This window comes from Hyaena hyaena, unplaced genomic scaffold (genome assembly GCF_003009895.1).
Source record: "Hyaena hyaena isolate Hyena2069 unplaced genomic scaffold, ASM300989v1 scaffold_228, whole genome shotgun sequence".
Lineage (NCBI taxonomy): Eukaryota > Metazoa > Chordata > Mammalia > Carnivora > Hyaenidae > Hyaena > Hyaena hyaena.
Window position 1 is genome coordinate 2,251,297 of NW_024080860.1, and position 15,259 is coordinate 2,266,555.

The 15,259-nt window shown below is 50.0% G+C and overlaps 1 pseudogene; it reads left to right on the plus strand.

Annotated features, from left to right (window-relative positions):
• Positions 1-2,576: 2,576 nt before the first annotated feature.
• On the plus strand, positions 2,577-5,921 carry LOC120239339 (annotated as a pseudogene).
• Positions 5,922-15,259: the final 9,338 nt, after the last annotated feature.

Consider the following 15,259-nt stretch of genomic DNA (forward strand, 5'->3'; position numbering starts at 1 on the left):
GTCAGAGATGTCTCTAAAGAGGTGGCATTCCCAGGACACCTGTGTGGCTGTCAGCTAAGCGTCTGACTCAGCTCAGGTCATGATCTCACGGCTTATGGGTTCAAGTCCCACATGAGGCTCTGTGCTCACAGCTCAGAGCCTGGAATCTCCTTCAGATTCTGTGTCTCCCTCTCTCTCGGCCCCTTCCAGGCTCATGGTCTCTCTCTCTCTCTCAAAACTAAATAAACATTAAAAAAATTGTTTTTAATTTATGAAGTGACATCCCCTGACCTGGAGAAGCTGGCAGTCCACAGCTCTGGCCAGTGTAGGGGTGCTGGGGGTGGGGCAAGGAGATGTGAGGCCTGGTCCCAGACCACTCACAGGATGTGCTTTTTGGAGCACACTAATCCTTGGCCTTCCCCAAAAAGCCCTTCCTTCTGAAATGTCTCTCCCGACAGAGGCCTGAGCTATTCCTTAGGGGCCAGGCCAGGGTGACTAATGAGTTTCCTAGCTGTTCTCACCCGTGGGGGGCGCTCTGTGTGGCAGGACACACCCCTCAGGCAACACCCCGCTTTCCCAGCCCTCTGTCAGCCCAGTATTCACAGCCCAAGGCCCTGACCTCTCCAAAGTGCAAGCACCTTCCTCACCCCCAGGCTGCTGGCCGCACCCCTGGGCATCTTGGTTTGGTCCTATTGGTCACAGGCCTGTGGGCTCAGGTAGTGCTCAACTCTTCGTCCTGGGGCTCCCAAGGGTACAGGGAACAGAAAAGGGAGGGGAAACAGAGGCCAGCCCAGAACCAAGGGTCAGGGCAGGTGGGCTGGACCACGAGGGACTGTACTTAAGGGCCCACAGCAGCCCCTGTGGGATCCCCCTCCATAGCTTGCCAGCCTCCTCCAGACCCTCCTCCAGGGTCTCCAAGCGGTTTCTGTCCTTCAGTGGAACTGCTCCTTCTTGGGGCTTGGTGAGTGAAGCCCACTCCTTCTACCCCACTTCCCTGATTCTGAGGGAGGTGGGGGCAGGGATCCAGGGGGCCCTTGAAGGCATAGAAGGAATCTGCCAGGACAGAAGGGGCTGAAGCCACATAACAGGGAAGAAGAGGCAGAAGCGGGCCTGAGTATCCCTGCCCCTCCCTCCCTCCCTGCTCCATTCTGCAGCCCAAGTGTGCCTGGTCATGCTAGTCCCTGTGCTCCTCGGCTGAGTCTGGGTCCTAGGCCTTGGGAGGACCCTTTGAAGCACTAGAAGCAAAAGTGGGCGCGCTGACCTCGCGGAGGCAGAATCAGAAGGAATTTATCACGTTGGTACTAGAATACGGGTGTAGAAGCCTCCAGTGGCGAGGCGATCCATGCGCAGGCTGCTCTGTCCTGGAGGATTGAGGCTGGAGGCATTCTTGGTGGTGGGGGGCAGAGGGGGCGGGACTCAGAGTCAGACACGCCCCTGCCCCCCTTTGGCCTCCCTGGCGTCTGTCTCCTTTTTGGAGAGAAAGAGTTTTTCCAGCAGTTCCAGAACCCTCAGGGCTCTTGGCTGCAGAGAGCGCAGGAGGCTCTGCGGCCACTGCGAGGGTGGCCCTGCCGCTAGTCCACCGGCCCCTGTGCCTCCTCCTGCCCTTCCACATGCCCGTCCACAGCCGCGGTGAGCCCTGACCTCAGCCCACTCCGGGAACCCACTTCCCCCAGAGCCCTGGCCTACGCCCTCCCAGCGCTGGGAGGTAAATGTACCTGGTTTTGGGCTTTGTTTTGGCCACGCAGGCCTCATCCCCGCCCCCTGCCCCTCAGGATGGCTTTTAGCAGGCACCAGGGCCCTGAACTCTGTCCAAACCATCAGGCAGGTGGGCTGGAAAGGGATGGGCTGAGGAGCCCAGCAACCGCCCCGTCACCTCCCTTTCTGCTCGAAGCGTCCCCCCCCCCCCCACTGCGATCCTGGTGCACCGAAGCTTGCGGCCCATTCAGGTGCAGGTGGACACTGCATGCGTTCAGGTGGAGAGGCTCCCTCAGCCCTACAAGGAGGACAAGGCATGCCAAGTCAATCTGGCCCACTGGCACCTCGCCCTCACCTAGGCACACCTCTCCGACCCTCCCGGTCCCCGAAGCGACTCTGCACGGGGAGGGAACAGAGCTGCAGTGTGTGCTTGTTCATGCGAGGGGCTTCACCACACTCCCAGAGACCGGCGTTCTGGATGTGCACTTGGAGAATATAAGGCCTCAGCCTGGCTTCTGATCACTGCCAGCCGGCGGCGGGGACTCAATCCGTGGGCCCCCAGCTTCTTCTGAGACTCCTTTCCACAATCAATGTCCCACCTCCCTGGCACACTTCCAGCCCCCTCCCAACTCTGCCCAGAGGCCAGTCCTGACCTACCTACCGAAGCTGGCAGTTCATCTGGAGGCTCTGCAGCTCCCAATCCAAGATCTCCCCATCTGCTCCACACAGGCACACAACACTCCCACGGACCACGAGGATCTGACGACTTGGCCCTTCTGGTGAGAAAACCATCCATCCTGTAGGCGCTTAAACCTTCCTGGTTTGTGCTCAGGCTCCAGGACCCCTGCTGGCAGAGGAGCTCTACTGGACAGGAGTCTCCCACAGCCCTGCCCTGCCCCTCCACCATGGAAACGCGGCAGAAACAGTGGCTGCAAATAATAGGCCCCTACCAATGGGTGCTCTCTTACCTCTTCATGGGTGAGAATTCTGGTGGCCTGGGGTCCCCAAGGGGAGCAGTGAATCGGGGCAGAGAGGCTAGAGCTCCCTCTTGCAAAGGGAGCAGGAGATGGGTGCACCCTCCCCATCTATGAGCAGGAAGGAGAGGAGCAGCTGGACTGGACGACCCAGCATCAATACCTAAGTGCTTCTTTTTTTTGTCCTTCATTCAGGCCCCTTCTTCTCCCTTCTCCTCCTCTTCCTCCTCTAAACACCACTCTGGTCTCTCTCTGTTCTCTACTTGGTGTGGTTGTACCTGGACTGGGACACTCCCAACCAAGGTGAGCATGCCCAGACTTGTACCGGGGGAGCAGAAAAGGTGGCCAAGCGCCCCAGAGTCTTCCACCCATCTCTCTGCCCCAAGGTGGAAGGTGCTTCGAGTTCATGAGGAACTGGAGTATTTGGAAACAGCTAAGGGATTACTATCCGATCAAGGTGACAGGTCGCCATCCACAAAGACTATCTGCTCCCTCCCTCTCCCCCTCTTCCCATGCTTACTCACCCCTGCCTATGAACCCCTGGGCATTCTAAACTCAAACAATGGGGACAGGGTGAATGAGAGGGGGGCAGAGTTGTGTCCCAGAGTAGCCCCAATCCCTGTTGTTGACTCAGGGATGACCTTGAACTCTGAAGTCTGTGAGGTGGAGGGCAACTCTTTTCCTCTGGTATTTTGCTTTCCACGCTGCTTTCTTCTCATCCTGCTCAACGTCCCCAAGCTGGTGAAAACAGCAGAGCTTCCCCCTGACCAGAAATATGTGCTGGCTGCTCACCCACATGGGATCATAGGCATGGGAACCTTTTGTAATATCTGCACCGAGACCAACGACTTCTCCAAGCACTTCACCGGGATTCGTGCCACGTTGGCAGTGATGCACACCCTCTTCCTCTTCCCAGTCTATCGAGACTATGTCATGTCCTTAGGTGAGGCACCCCTCCCCCATCCCAGCCACACTGCCCCTCACCCACCAGAAACAGGGACCTGGCCTGAATGTTGGCCAGGCTCACAGTGGGCATCAGTGAATAGCTTTGGAGCAAATGTCTTGCCCCCCTGCTGGGAGAGGCACTAAAAGTCACATGGGGCAGCAAGTTTTATGTAATGGGGTGTGGGGCACACACAAAAAGGGTGGATGAGAGGCTAGGCAGCCCAGCAGTGGATGGTGATGGTGATCGCTCCCCACCTCCTCATGCATACAGGAGTATGTTCTGTGAACCAGAGGAGCCTGGACTTTGTTCTCTCTCAGCCCCGGAATGGGCAGGCTGTGGTCATCGTGGTTGGGGGCGCGCAGGAAGCCCTGTACGCAATCCCAGGGGAACATCACCTCGTTCTGCGGAATCACAAAGGCTTTGTGCACCTGGCACTGAGGCACGGGTGAGTGGGTGCAGGCGCCCAGCCGGGGTGCTGCTTATGGTCAGAAGTGTACGTTGCATCTGGGGACCCACACTCTGTCCCTACATGGCCAGATCCCTGTGGCTGGGCCTCTGTGTCCCCAGGGCTGGCACTGTGCCTTGCACCTACAGGGCTCTCAAGCCAGCACTTTGTTCTTTTAATGTTTATTTCTTTTTGAGAGAGAGACAGAGACCGAGTGTGAATGGGGGAGGAGAGATGGAGACACAGAATCCGAAGCAGGCTCCAGATTCCAAACTGTCAGCACAGAGCCCAATACAGGGCTGGAACTCACAAGCCTCCACATCATGACCTTAGCTGAAGTTGGAAGCTCAAATCCCGAGGCTCCCAGGTGCCCCCTCTCATGTCACCATGTGCGGGTGTTCTCTGTTTCAAGCATCATTCCCACTTTCTCCTCCAGTCTTCCCTCTCTGAAAGAGGCAGGGTCATAGTGCAGGTAGCAGAACCTTGTGCCCAGAAGCCCTGGGTTCAAATCCCTTTCTGACACTACCTCAAAGGCAACACCTCAGACATGTGTCTTTACTTGTGAAACAGACTCATAGCCTAACTTTGAAACGATATTGTAGTTGCACAACTAGGTGAGGAATTGTATACAGTTGAGTCTTGAACAACACAGGTTTGAACTGTATGGGTCCCCTATCCATAGATATTTTAGAACAATATTTTAAGTTTATTTATTCTGAGAGAGTGAGCACAGGGCAAGGGCAGAGATGGAGGAGGACAGAGGATCCGAAGCAGGCTCTGTGCTGAGAGCCCGATGCAGGGCTTGAACTCACACACCATGAGATCCTGACCTGAGCCTAAGTCAGATGCTTAAATGACTGAGCCACCCAGGATCCCCTGTCTATTCTTTATACTGTATTTTTAGCATACACTGAGCTCGAAAAATGAAAGTGCTGTTAAGGGGTTCCTGGGTGGCTCAGTCAGTTAAGCATCTGACTTCGGCTCAGGTCAGGATCTCACAGTTCATTGGTTTGAGCCCTCTGTTGTGTCTCCCTGTGTCTCTGACCCTCCCCTGCCCATGCTCTCTCTCTCTCTCTCTTAGAAATAAAACATTAAAAAATTATAAATTAAAAAATATAATAATAGATACAAATATTTGTCAATCGACTGCCCCTGTTATTGGACGTGCTGCTAGGATTAAGTTTTGCCAGAGCCTTCCGAGGAGTCTGTCTGCACAGGGGTGGGGCTCAGGGTGCCCTAACCAAATGTGCTTCAAGGCACAGCTGGCCATGAAGGCCCAATACGCAACATTTGGTCAAAAACTGAGTCCCTTCTTGCAGATCTTCTTTGTCATATGCTTGAAGGGACCTTGGTAAATGAAGACAGGTGTGGAGAGGGGTCTGCGGTGCATCTTGGGGGTGCCCCAAGAGCCATTGGCCTAACATTCCTCCTGTCTCTTCCTGCCCAGTGCCTCGCTGGTACCCGTGTACTCCTTTGGAGAGAACGACATCTTCCATTTGAAGGTTTTTGCCCCCAACACCTGGCAATACCTGTGCCAGATGACCTTCAAGAAGCTCACAGGCTACAGTCCCTGCATCTTCTGGGGCCGCGGACTCTTCTCGGCCGACTCCTGGGGCCTGCTGCCCTTTGCCAGGCCCATCACCACCGTGGGTGAGTGCCCGTCTCAGGGGCAGGAAGGCAGAGGCCCCGCCACCCCGACCTCACCTGTGTTCCCCCTCTCCCTGCAGTGGGCCGCCCCATTCCGGTGCCCCAGAGCCTCCGCCCCAGCGAGGAGGAGGTGGACCACTATCACACGCTCTACATGCAGGCTCTGGAGAAGCTGTTTGAGGAGCACAAGGAAAGCAGTGGGGTCCCTGCCTCGACTCACCTCACCTTTATGTAGCCATGGCCTGGCCATCCGCCCCCAGCCCGGAGTCCCCCCCACCCCTGGAGCCCCGGACACTGGGACATACCCCTAAGGATGACTATACTGCTTCAATAAAAGCTCCTTCTCTCCCACCACTGCTTTCTAGAATCGGATGGCTGAGAGCTCACATTGCTCCTCCATAGGTAATCCGCCCCCACTTTCCCGTGCCATGGAGCAGCTTTAGTACCTTTTTCTTTTTAGCATCCATTTTGAGAGAGAGAAAATGTATGAACAGATGAGGGGCAGAGAGGGAAGGGGAGACACTGAATCTGAAGCAGGCTCCAGGCCCCACACTCTGGCGAAGAGCAAAGAATGAATATTGAGGTGTCATGAGTTTGAGCTCCCTGCCCGGCTCTGCAATGACAGAGTGGGATTCTCCCTGCTCTCCCTTAGCCCTTCCCGGACTTATGCTATCTCTGTCTCTCCGAAATAAATAAACTTTTAAAAATATTTAAGGGCTTAGAGCACAGATTGGCAAAATAGTGTCATCCCCTTCATGGGCATGGCATCAGTCCAACCAGAAGCTAAGACGGAGCAGTCTAGGGGGACCTCATGGGGTCATCATGTCCTCTGCATTAGTCCCATTTGCTTACTGGCTATGTCCAGTCTGTACCCAGGCTGAATCCAGGACGTAAAAATACCTTGTTGAAATCTCATTGGATGCACTATACTTGTCCACTGTCCTATACAGTATATTCTAGAAGAAATTTTTCTTGTTCCTGGAAGAAACCCTTGGCAGTCCTGTGACTTATCTGGATTCTTCTCAGGTGAAAACTTCATTCACTTTTAGTTGGTACATAGAGGGGCACCTGAGTGGCTCACTCAGTAGAACATCTGATTTCTTGATTTCAGCTCAGGAAACGATTTTGCCGTTTCATGGGTTCGAGCCACGCATTGGGTTCTGCATTGAAAGATAGCACAGAGCCTGCCTGGAACTCTCCCTCTTTCTCTGCTATTGTTAGTACACAGACCTGTAGCTTGGGTAGTAATCTGTATTTTGACCTTTATCCAAGGGTAGGAAATTACTGCCCTCTGGCCAGGGTGGCAAACTGGCTGCTTGCTTGGACAAGAGGGGCAGCCCAGCCTGGCAAGGTCGAATAGAAAGGTTGCGGCTGACCTCTTTTCCTCTCTGTCTCTCACTAACTGCTGTGACTGATTCCTTTTCCTCTTGGGGGCCTCTCACAGATTCTCAGGACCATCTTGTTTTAGATTCCTCTGGGACTACCTACTTCAGACTTATAGGGTTTAAAACCTTTTTCATTGAAACACAATGCAGACAGGTTTAGAAGTCACGAGGGCACAGCTCCAACTGTCACCGACTGAGCAGACACAGGGGTTTTCTGGAAGTGGGTGAGATGGACACACAAGAACCTGGGACAGCCACACAGACGCCTTTGTGTTTGCGTTGAGGAAAACTGTCACCCACCAGCTTTCCAACATTCTCTACCTCTGGATTTCTCTCCTGGGTGGGTGCCTGCTCACCCCAGTGGTGCAAAGAGGAAACATCTGGAAGCCATTCTGGAGAAAGAAGAGCAGGCTGGAGGACGTTAAGCAATTGCTCAGCTGTTTTGGAAGCTTCAGACCTAGACAGTGAGAATGGGGCTAGGGTCTGACTTGAGCCCTGTGCCCAGTGCCCATTCACCCACCCCCTATGCAGACCCTAATGTGCTTTGGGATTCTGGCCGTCACCTCTCAGGGTGAGCTATACTCAGGTCCTTCTGTCAGTCCTTCCTCCCCAGCTCCAGCCACTGCGGATCCTCCCCAGCTCCTTCTTTCTCTCTGGCCCTGAAAAGCCAAGCTCTCTACACTGCGATTTCAGTGAGCTCTGTGTCCTGAACCACCAGGCCCCACCGGATTATCAATCCCCCAGTTACATGGGGGGGTGGGGCGAATACCTTTAACTCCTTCCTCTCTCCCCACCTTCCAGAAGCCCACTCAAAATTCCTGGCCTCCTGTGTCTTCCTGCTAAGTGGGTTTTAGCATCTCCTTCCCCTCCGTGCCCCCTCCCTCCATGGACTACCACTCGGACCTCCCCTCAGCCCTCAGGGGTCTTGCCTCTTGTCTCCCATCCAACACCTTCTCCTGCTGTCAAGATGCTCTTCCTAAAATGCTGTTTTCATCACATAATTCTCCCTATTGGATCCTCACTGCCTTTGGACCTTTGTTGTCAGAAAGTGCAAAACTCCTGAGCTCAGCTTTCGAGGTTCCCCTCAAATAGAGCCCAGCCCAGCTTCCCAACTGGGCCTGACCTGGCTCTCCTTCCTGTCTGGGGAATAGAGGGGACCCCTACCATCAAGTCATAGCTCCACCCCCTGGTGTTCAGCACTTACCACGTGCGGGTATTGGCGGCTCACATACCCCCTCTGATCCTGTCATCTGCACCACAGGGTCACACTGAGCTCTAAATGAGCTACTCACGGAAAGGGGTTAAGGTGGCACCTGGCAGGGTGGTCAACAAACATCAGCTAGTGCCACAATTCTCCTGACAAAAGAGCTTCTCCTGATCACAGCCACCTCACAAGTAATGCATTAGGACTAATTAGATTGCCTTACGTTACCTTATGGTACGTTATGTTACATTACATTACATTGTTGCGTTACATGATCACATTGTTACCTTATATTACATTACATTATGTTACATTACATATTCGCAGTACGTGATCTAATTACAGGTACCATCTCATCAGATGGACCGTGGTTCTGCTGCCCCAACATAGGGCTGATTCCTGATCTTTCATCTCATGTTACTGAATGCTAATGTTAAGGGCAGGAAGTGTGTCTTGTTCGTTTTCGCGTTTTGAGCGTGTTACCGTGATCGGCATGCATTGTTCGTGAGGAGTGCTAAACACATGAAGCGACCTGGTCCAGGACACCTGCTGTAGGGGGACCCAGCCACCTGCTTTGCAGGTTGCGTCCAGCGCCAGGAAGCCCAGTGGAGGGCGGGACGGCTCAGGGGTCCCTTCAATAATCCTAGAGGGGGGCAGTGCATGGAGCATGGGAAGGAGGGGAGCTATACTGGTTTTGTGGGGCTACTGTAACACCATACCACTTGCGTGGTGATTACAAACAACAGGTTCATTGTCTCACTGTTCCAGAGGGCAAAATCAAGGTGTGAGCAGAGTCTGATCTCTCTGACACCGGTAGAAGAGGAACCCTCCCTCCCCTCTTCCAGCCCCTGGTGGTGCATCAACTCTCGGCTGCCGCTACATCACCCCGCCTCTGCCTCTGTTGTCACACGGCCTTCCCCCTCTGTGTCGTGTCCAAACTTTCCTCTCCTTATAGAACACTGGTCATACCTGACAAGGGCCCACCCTTAGGATGACCTCAGCTTAATATGGTAATGTCTGCACAGAACCTATTTTCAAATAAGGTCTCTTTCATGGGAAGTAGTGGTTAGGACTTCCATATATCTTTGTGAGGCAGGGGGATTCAATTCAACCCACAATAGGTGCCTTTTACAAATTCACAGAAGGGTGCCTGGGTAGCTCAGCGGTTGGACGTCCAACTCGATCTCAGTGGGCATCTTGATCTCAGGGTTGTGAATTCAAGACCTGCATTGGGCTCTATACTTGGTGTGGAGTGTACTCCAAAAAAAAAAATCACCCAAAAATCCTCTGTGCTTGTGTCTGAGGACTCTACCACCCACAGTGGTCTCTTGTGCAAATTATGTTCAGGGCAAATCATGAACATTCACCATGGGATCTTCCCTGGGGATGCGTGCGGAACAGGTACGCAGAGGAACATGGATCACTAGGCTGTCTTGAAGGGTCTAATCTCTTTTCAACCTTACTGAGCTCCCCTGTGCCATTCTTCCTCCCATCTAGCTGGATAATAAATCCCAACACTGTGATTTCTCCTTCTGATCAGGAAGAGTCTAACTTATAAATGTATGACCCCAAGAAACCTTATGAGTTGAGCTTTCTCCCTGGTCTCAGGGCTTTCTCCTTCCCTGCCATCCTCCATGTGGCCACCAGAGGGCTATCTTACTCACAAGGCAAATGTGTCAATCTGGCTTAAAAGCTTCACCGTTCCCATCCTATCTCCCTGCTTCCTTCCCCCAATCCTGATTCTAGCCAGCCCCCTCTTGGGATGGATACAACCCAGAACTGCTGTTCTTGTGAAATAGGCTGCTGTTTGCCTCTGGGCTTTGCTCTGGCTGTCTCCTCCTGCGGGCAGGACTTTGTCCTTTATCCACTGGAGAAGACTGTTTACAACTCAGTTCAGGTCCCTCTTCTAGGACACCTCCCTTAACTTCCCAGCTTGCCAGGCAGGTTCAGCACATCCCCCCTCTGCTCCGCCATAGCTCTTCCTAAGGATCCACTGTGACCCTTCTGTGTCACTGTAAAACACCAGTTTATCCAAACAGGGGATACCCTGAAACATCAGGAAGGGACAGTAACTCTATCCCATTAAATGTGTTTAAAAGTCCATGAGGTCATAGTGGTTCTAAAAAGAAGAGTTGATCACCACTGAATGGTGTAAGGCATCGATTTGTTCTTTTGAAAATTAACCAAGAAAAGGAAACCTTGTAAGCATTCACCCTGTCTGTCCTTGACAAACTACCCTCAGGGTAATCATAGTACAGCAGAAAAGAATGGCTGCAGAAGGTTACCACCCTTTTGCAACAACTGAACACCGAATGGAATGGAGCCTTGGACTGGATTGGGCATCAGTGTCTTTTGAGATTCCAACAAGATAAAGTACATTTGAGCCTTTGATGGAAGAATAGGTCCTTCCCAAAACAGTGCAGTCGATGCTTAGGATGAAATTGACTGTGAGCCAGTGTATGATTTAAGCTTCTCTGGTAGTAACCACTTTAAAAAACTCTTTTTCGGATTCCGGCAAGATGGTGGAGAAGTAGGAAGCTCTGTACTTGCACTCGCCCCCATACCTCACACGGAAAAGATATGAAGCCATCCGAAACCTTACAAAACCCGAGAGATTGGGAGAAAAAGGATGCAGAATCCACTGAGAAAGTCTTCTAATGTGAGTGAGAACTGGGGAAGATAACATCGGGCCAGGATCAGAGACTTCAGGGTTGGGGGCGATCCTCCTTTGCGGGGAGTGAGACGGGAAAAAGAGAGTCTGAAACATAAGAACCTCCACTCGGGGAAAAACCTCCACTTGGGGCTTAGAAAGATCCTGCGCGCCAAATACCTGCACGCCAGGTCCCCTCTCTCCAACTGGTCCCGGGGTGGCTGAGCTCGCGGACTGCTTCTTTTTGCTGCTCCTGGCTGGCTGGACTTCTAGAGTAGTGGTGCGCCTGCTGCCATTGTCCTCCCGGCTGCCTTTGCTCCTGGAAGAGCTGTGCACGGGCACCGGAAGCCCGCGCTCTTGGCTGGATGGAACTCTAGAAGGAAGGCAACGAGCTAAAAACTGGGAGATTTGCCCGCGAGTTTGTGTTTCGGGTGACGAGACATAGAGGGACCTGGTTTTCCTCACTCCAGCAGGCTCTGCGCACCCGGTAGGCAAGCCCTCGCCCATGCTCCTCAGCCTGACCCAGAGAAGAAAGCAGCAATTCTGACTCCACCCCCAGAGCTAGGCAGGAGGCCTGGAATTGCCCCGAGGGGATTGCCTGGGAAATTGTGTCTAATTTCAGTGGGGAACACGGACTGGAATTTGGAGACTGGGACTGGCCTGGGTTGAAGAGAGCAACCAACTTTGGCTGCGCCCCCGGTACGGGGAGTTTACATGCCCAAAAAAGCGAGGTGCAGCGCTTGGTTCAAGAAGGGACTGGAGCACCGCCACTCTCCTCCCCACAACCATCAAGTCAGAAATCCCGCCTGACGTGCTGGATCACCCCACGCCCATCCCTGCTTGAGTGCTGCCCTCCTCCCATTTTTTTCTTTTTTCTTTTTTTCCTGTTCTTTCTTTTTTCCCCAGAACACTGACCTGATTAACTCTGGTCATCGGCTTGCTTAAAAAATCACATTTAGTCCATTCTGTAGATGTAAATTCTACAGCTACCGACATTTTGATTACTTTCTCTCAGAAGTAATTAGACTATATAGTTTCTCTGGATAACACCAGCGTCCTTCTCTCACCTATCCAACCATATTCCACCCTTTAGCTCTTTGAAAAAAGCTTCATATCCCTTCTGCCTGTTCATTCTATTTCCAATTTTGACTCATCCCCGCCCTGTCTTCTCTCTCTTTCTCTAGGCTCTTCAACCAGCACTGCATACACACAGCTATTTAACTGTAGCTGGGAAATCCGGTTATATGCTTTATTTTTTTTAAACTATTTATTTCTAGGAGAGAGAGAGACAGCGTGAGCAGCGGAGGGTCAGAGAGAGAGGGAGTCGCAGACTGAAACAGGCTCCAGGCTCTGAGCCGGCAGTCAGCACAGAGCCCGACGCGGGGCCCGAACCCACGAACCGCGAGATCATGACCTAAGCAAAAGTCGGACGCTTATCCGACTAAGCCACCCAGGCGCCCCCGGTTATATGCTTTAAACCATTCTTTGTCCATCAGTTCTCTTCTTTTTTACTTTTGTTTTCTCCTTTTTGACCTTTTTATGTATTTTATACTCTCTATTATTCTCCCTACCTCCTCCGACTTTTCTCTTAACTGTTTCGTTTTCCTTCTCGGTTTGCATGTTAGTTGAATGAGTCTGTGTGTTTGTGTGCTCCTGCTCTCTGTGTGTTTGTCTGTGTGTTTTCTTCTCCAGGGCTACCTCAAGAAACAAGCCAGAGTACACAAGGTGGAGAGTCCCAAATATCACTACGAGTAGGAAAATAAAATAACCAAGGACCCAACAAGAAAGACCAAGAGATACCATTCAAAAAACACTCTCTGAAAGGATAGGCCCTGGACAGTCAAAGAGTCTTCTTGGATACAGCAAGGCTCATAGGTGCAGAGAGTATAACAAGTCTTTAAAACCAACAAGAGCCAAAAAGGTAACGAAAATGACGAAATGAAAGAGCTCTCCTCCAAAGAAACTCGAAGAAGAAATGACAGCTAATGAACTGCTCAAAACAGTTATAAGCAGCATAACTGAACAAGATTTTAGAATAATAATGGTAAAATTAATAGCTGGGCTTGACAAAAGCATAGGGGACATAAAAGAAGCTATGGCTACAGACAGAATGGAAAATAAATATAGGCATGAAGAATTAAACAATGAGATAAATGAGATACATAATAAATTAGAGGCCTCCAAAGCACGGATTGATGAGGCAGAAAGGAGAATAAGTAATTTAGAAGACACCATTATAGAAAAACAAGAAGCTGACAAAAAAAGAGAAAAACTGACCCAGGAACATGAAAGAAGAGTTCGAGAGCTCAGTGATACAGTCAAACGCAACAATATCCATTTCATAGGAATCCCAGAAGAGGAAGAGAGAGGGAAAGGTGCTGACGGAGTCCTGGAACAAATTATAGCAGAGAACCTCCCCAACCTGAGGAAGGAAGTAAATGTTGAAATACAAGAGGCTCAGAAGACTCCCCTCAGACATAATTTGAATCAATCTTCTGCACGGCACATCATAGTAAAAATGGCAAAATACAAGGACAAAGAGAGAATTTTGAAAGCAGCTAGGGAGAAAAGGGCCCTAACATACAAAGGGAAACCTATCAGAGTGGTGACAGACCTATCTACTGAAACTTGGCAGGCCAGAAAGGAAGGGCAGGAGATCTTCAATGTGATGAACAGAAAAAATATGCAGCCAAGAATCCTCTATCCATCAAGCCTGTCATTCAAAATAGAAAGAGAGATAAAAATCTTTCCAAATAAACAGAAATTGAAAGAATTTGTCACCACTAAGCCAGCCCTACAAGAAATCCTGAGGGGGACTCTCTGAAGGAAATGTTGCAAGGAACGAAGACACCAGAGACACCACCACAAGCATGAACCCCTCAAAGTACACAATGACTCTAAACCCACAAATTTCAATAATAACACTTACTGTAAATGGGCTGAATGCTCCAATCAAAAGATATAGGGTAGCAGAATAGATAAAAATAACAAAATCCATCTATTTGCTGTATACAAGAAACACATTCTACATTGGAAGATACCTTCAGATTAAAAGTAAGGGGATGGAGAAATATATATCATGCTACGGGAAATCAAAAGAAAGCCAGAGTAGCTATACTTATATTGGACAAACTGGACTTTAAATTAAAGACAATAACAAGAGATGAAGAAGGACACTACATAATAATTACAGGGTCCATCCATCAGGAAGAACTAACAATTATAAATGTCTACGCACTGAATATGGGAGCACCTAAATATTTAAAACAATTAATCACAAAGAGAAACAAGCTTATAAATAAGAATGTGCTAATAGCAGGGCACTTTAATACTTCGCTTACAGCAATGGGTAGGTCTACCAGACAGAAAATCACTCAAGAAATAATGGACTTGAAAGACACATTGGACCAGATGGATCTGACGGATATATTTAGAACTTTACATCCTGAGGCCAGAGAATTCACTTTCTTCTCAAGGGCGCATGGCACATTCTCCAAGATAGATCACATACTGGGACATAAAGCAGCCCTCAATAAATATAAAAGAATTGAGATCATACCATGCACACTGTCAGATCATAATGCTTTGAAACTTGAAATCAATCACAGGAAGAAGTCTGGAAAACTTCAAATAACATGGAAGTTAAAGAACACCCTACTAATGAATGAATGGGCCAATCAGACAATTAGAGATGAAATTAAAAGATATATGGGAACAAATGAAAATGAAAACACAACAATCCAAAATCTATGGGATGCGGCAAAGGCAGTCCTAAGAGGAAAGTACATTGCTCTCCAGGCCTATTTCAAGAGATTAGAAAAAGCGCAAGTCCAAAATCTAACAGCTCACCTAAAGGAACTAGAGGCAGAGCAACAAGAAGGCCCTAAACCCAGTAGAAGAAGAGTAATAGTAAAAATTAGAGCAGAAATAAACAACATAGAGACCAAAGAAACAATTGAACAGATCAATGAAATCAAGAGTTGGTTTTTTGAAAAAATAAACAAAATTGACAAACCTCTAGCCACACTTATCAAAAAGAAAAGAGAGAGCACCTAAATAGACAAAATTATGAATGAAAATGGACTTAATTCAACCAGCCTTTCAGAAATACAAGCAATTATCACGGAATACTATGAAAAATTATATGCCAACAAATTGGACCACTTAGAAGAAATGGACAAATTCCTAAACACACACTCACTACCAAAATTCACACGAGAAGAAATAGAAAACCTGAACAGACCCATAACGAGTGAAGAAATTGAATCAGTTATCAAAAATCTCCCAACAAATAAGAGCCCTGGACCTGATGGCTTCCCTGGGGAATTCTACCA